The sequence below is a fragment of the Equus asinus genome, chromosome 22 (assembly GCF_041296235.1).
Source record: "Equus asinus isolate D_3611 breed Donkey chromosome 22, EquAss-T2T_v2, whole genome shotgun sequence".
Taxonomy (NCBI): Eukaryota; Metazoa; Chordata; class Mammalia; order Perissodactyla; family Equidae; genus Equus; species Equus asinus.
In genome coordinates, this window is record NC_091811.1 from 42,630,003 (window position 1) to 42,635,344 (window position 5,342).

The following is a 5,342-nucleotide window of genomic DNA, read 5'->3' on the forward strand; positions in this document are numbered from 1 at the left end:
TCATCACAAGAGCTTACTTTGTAAACTAAAATGCCTGCTAGGCTCTACCATAAAGAATCATTACCATCAAATAATTATGCCTGCATATTAAGTAAGATGCTCACATGGTTGTTAATAAGTTGGACCATATGAAATGGCTGATATTCAACTATTTTTTACCCACAAGTATGACAGTTCTACCTAATAATATGAAAGCTCCTTGAGAGCAAAGTTTTGCCTATGTTGCCTCCTGTTCATCTCCAGGATCTGGAAAAATTCTTTTGTGTATAGTGAGCTCTCAATACATATTTAATGAATAAGTGAATTAATTAACTATGAGCCAACTCTGCTTTGTGGCAACGGCAATTTCCAATCTAAGATCCTTCTTCCTTAATAACAGAGCCCTCATTTGGGGGAGAGAGGCGCAGGAGAGAAATGTGCCCAGCAAAAAGTACTCAGCGCCCCAATCATCTTTGTTTATTATTTTCTGTGGTTTTTTAAATTGAGATATAATTGAGATATAACATTGTGTAAGTTGAAGGAGTACAACATATTGATTTGATACACTTATATATTGCAATGTGATTACCACAGTAGTGTTAGTTAATGCCTCTATTGGCTCATGTTATTATGTTTTTGTGTGTGTTGTGAGAACATTTAAGATCTAGTCTCAAAAATATGGAATGCTTCACAAATTTGCATGTCATCCCTGCACAGGGACCATGCTAACCTTCTATCATTCCAATTTTAGCATATGTGCTACCGAAATGAGCACCCCAGTCATCTTTGTATCAAGAAGAAGGCTGTCAAGAGTTTAGCTAAGCTACTCTATGGTAGTGCTGCCTCTCTATCCATTTTGTTTGGCCAAGAAGCCTGCAGGGACCTTAAACTGACACCATCCCCCTCATGCAAGCCCATGCCCTAGAGAGCAGCTTAAGGGTCACAAGCAAATGTGAGTTCCTGACATGACTTTCCCAAGAGCCCTTGCAATCACAGTCTCGCCTGCCTGCCAGTGCCTGTATGCCTTATGCTCCCCTTAGAGAAGACCCTGTGGGGCTTATCAAAACCCTGCATGTGCCCCAGGTCCTGCCTCTTTCTGTCTACACTCTGCCTTGACCTCCTCATGTGGCCCCCTCGAGGCATGCCATGTACTTCCTCCAGCACCTGTGGGTAATAAACTCCTCCATTTCAATTTCTCTTGTGGTCTGTTGTCGAACCACAGCGCACCATCTGGCACCCTGTGCTCCACTTAACAAATGTTAATTTTGTAAAGTCATAACAGAGCCACATGACACTGTTCTAGCAAAGAGTTATAAATGGAAGTTATTCAGTGGTGCTTCCAGGAAAACTTTTTGAAGACATCAACTTAGAACATGTTTTACCATATGCTTTTCTCTCTTCCTGCAGACAAGACCTGGAGACGGGGCAGCCAGCCATCTTGTGTCCATGAGGCAACAAACACAATAACTGCTTGGATGGAGTAATTAATTGAAAACTTACATTTACTAAGTATATTTTCATTGTATTCTTAATAGCAGCATGGTATTATGAAATTAAATAATTAGTAATTCATTTTAACAAAGTTCATCAAGCTTTTCCACAAAGGGCATATCAAGAAATTACTCTTAGAATGTCAATGAGTTTGTGAGAAAAATAATTAACATTCAAGATTAAAAAATTAAAACAGATATTTCTAACTAGTAATAATGAATATATTCGATAAATATATTAAGAAACTATTTAGTTAAATAGTGCTACTTCACCACACCTTCTTCCTTGGAACTTTTTGTTTCTCATTCAACGTGTTCTCTTGTTATCCAGTTCACTCTCACGGATCCAACTACCTACTCTCCTATGAAACTGTAGAATCTACATCTCCAGTCTGTCTCCTTCCTTTGAAACAGATGTGCATTAAGAATTCTCTGGGAGGGGCCGGCCCCGTGGCCGAGTGGTTAAGTTCTCACGCTCTGCTTCCGTGGCCCAGAGTTTAGCCAGTTGGGATCCTGGGCGTGGACGTGGCACCACTCATCAGGCCATGCTGAGGTGGCATCCCATATGCCACAACTAGAAGGACCCACAACTAAAAATATACAACTATCTACTGGGGGGATTTGAGGAGAAAAAGCAAAAAAAAAGAAAAGAATTCTCTGGAAGACAATACTATTTTGTCTCATATTAATATGCCTATAAATTGAATATGTTTACAATTGAACTCATTTTCCCCATCAAATCTAGTGTCTCATCCCTCTTCTGCAGCTTTACGAGCTACGCTACCATCCACCTACGTGCCTAAGTCAGAAACCTGGCCACTAACTCTGATACTTCTTTTTCCTTTACCCCACTTATCCAATAGCAGTTAGCAAGATGTGTGAACTCTACCTCGTTAATCTCTCTCAAATGTCTTGTGTAAATATGCAGGACTCCATTGCATTGCTAACTGGACTAAGGCCGCCTTCATTTCTGACCTGGATACCGGCAACCACTTCCATTATTTGACTTTTAAAATCATCCTTAACACTATTGCCTGAATGGTTTCTCTAGGACTTAAGCCTAATCATGTACCTGTCTTCTCAAAAGACTTCATGGCTTCCAGATTAAGATCCAAATCCCCTGGCATGGCAGGGCGGCCCCTTCACCATCTGGCCTCCGACACAAGTTTATGCCCCTCTCACCTTCACATTTGGGCACACGACGGTCATCTCATTCTTCCACACTTTTTCAGCTTCCTGGCATGACCTTCTATTCTGGCAGCGCTGCTGGTTAAATAGTTTGAATATAATCCCTGGAAGTAGTTATACTTTTCTTAGGAAAAACGTATGGATTTGACAGCTAAATGTGTTAGTAAGAGCTTTGTAAATGCAAAAGCACCATGGAAATATGTTTTACTAAAAGTTTTGATGAGAGTTTTAAGTCAGAATTACCCATGGTTAAGCATTTGCCAGTAGATTCCTTTAGAAACAGTTTCTATCCTTTGGGGCATAGATCCTGTGTTTCATAGCATGACTAATACAAACAACCAACATTTGAAATTTCTTAGCCCACGAGGGCAAGAGTCAATATTAACCTCAGATACATGAAACTTGTTGAAACATACCACCGCCCCCCCCCCCCCGCCCCAACCCCAGCCCCCAAAGGCCTGATATCAGTTCTAGGACAGTGGTAACAAGAAGCTTTTTCAAAACCATGTGGATTGCAAAAGGATTCTGTGGCAATTCAGCCATGAAAATATCTTTCAGAGCTTCTGGGAATCCTAACACTTACCAAAATATTTACAGCTCTGTCAGCAGTTCAGATTTGTAAAACTCTCCATTCCTCTCAATTTGAGGAGGGGGGGAAATGAATGGTACAAAGGGTGTATCCATTTGCACATAGCCTTTGTATCATTAATTCCCCCCCAAAACTGCATTTATACCTTGTCCTCTGATTCTGCTCAGAGGCATGTGAAATGGTTATGTGGACCAGGAGAACCAAGTGGATTTGAGCCGTGGGGGTTGGAGGTTTGTTCAGAAAAGACTAGATGGAGCAGTTGAAACATTTAGAGGGCTGGCTTTCTTATTGCTTTGAGATATTAAACAATCCAAATGACCTCTACATATTTATTCCTTAATACAAAATATTATTTCTTTAAAATTCTTTTGTGGGTATTTTAGAACCTAAAGATATTTCTAGGTCTGTTGAGATATGTTGAACAAGAGAATTAATTTATTATAATTATGGAAATATACATCTTCCTTAACTTATGATGGGGTTACATCCTGATAAACCATCATGTTAAAAATATCATATGACAAAAATGCATTTAATATTCTTAACCTATCAAACATTATAGCTTAGCCTAGCCTAACTTAAATGTGCTCAGAATACTTACATTAGGCTACAGTCAGGCAAAATCATCTAACACAAAGCCTTTTTTTTTTTTTTTGAGGAAGATTGACCCTGAGCTAACATTTGCTGCCAATCCTCCTCTTTTTGCTGAGGAAGACTGGCTCTGAGCTAACATCCATGCCCATCTTCCTCCGCTTTATATATGAGAAGCCTACCACAGCATGGCTTGCCAAGCAGTGCCATGTCTGCACCTGGAATGTGAATCAGTGAACCCCGGACCGCTGAAGCAGAACATGACAACTTAACCGCTGCACCACCAGACTGGCCCCCACAAAGTCTATTTTATAATAAAGTGTTGAATATCTCATGCAATTTACTGAATACTGTATTGAAAGTGGAAAACAGAATGGATGTAAGTGTATCAGTTGCTCACCCCGGTGATCACGTGGCTGACTGGGAGCTGCGGCTGCTGCCACTGCCCAGCATCACAAGAGAGTATTATACTGCATATCGTTAGCCTGGGAAAAGATCAAAATTCAAAGTATAATTTCTACTGAATGCACATCGCTTTTGCACCATCATAGAGTCATTCTGAAAAATCACAAGTCGAACCATCATAAGTTAGGGACCATCTGCATGATCTCTTCAAAAGTTAATATCAAAAGTGTAAAAAAACTAATGCAGCCATGATATCCTTGGAGTAGTTTTAAGCACAAAATGAAGAAAAGTTGAAACTGCTGTAAAAAATAAAGCCATATCATAGCAGCTTAAAATTACAGAATTTGCCTCTTCTTGGATCGATGCTTATTGCTCTCCTCCAAAGGAATGTTTTATCTATTCCATGATTCTGAGGATCTGAAATAAACCTAGTTTTGAATGTGAGAAATCACTGGCTTTGATAAAATACTTCGTTTGTAAACATCACCGTACCCAGCTCTTTTTAAGCAGACTATTCATGCGACTCAACAAGAAGTGAGGCCAAGTGGACAACAAGGTGAAACTATATTAGGTGCCATAAATGTTTTGTAATATTTATCTAATTATTAATTAAACAAGCTAGCATTAAAAATGAGAAATTATTCCATAGGCCTTGGTTTCATCCTGGAAGTGATCTGGTGACACTTACTGGGGTCACCAACAGAATGCCACATAAACCCTAATGAACAACAATACTGAATATAAGCTAGTCCACATTCTCCCAGCGAGTATAGCCACTTAAAAAAAAGTTATTTGACCCATTTGAATTAAATAACATGAACAAATATCTGCTTATAATATTATTACCTTAGAATATTTAACATAATATTAATAGGTGAGGATCACTTTTTTCCACCTTAATCTTTCATCAAACAAGTTTATTCAAACATGAATCCTTGGTATCAGTGCCTTTATCATTACCAAATAAACTTTTTGAGACATCAACACAGTTTCCCAGCATATATATTTTCATTTTTATCTGAGTTGTTAAAGATAAAGCCATTTTGTAATTGGTATATGATGCCATCACTGGAAAATATATCTCGAGCCATACCTATGTT

The 5,342-nt window shown here is 39.0% G+C and overlaps 1 non-coding gene across 1 annotated transcript; it reads right to left on the minus strand.

Annotated features, from left to right (window-relative positions):
* Positions 1–651: 651 nt before the first annotated feature.
* LOC123288485 (U6 spliceosomal RNA) lies at positions 652–754 on the minus strand. The gene has a single exon (XR_006532184.1). It is a non-coding gene; the product is annotated as a U6 spliceosomal RNA (small nuclear RNA).
* Positions 755–5,342: the final 4,588 nt, after the last annotated feature.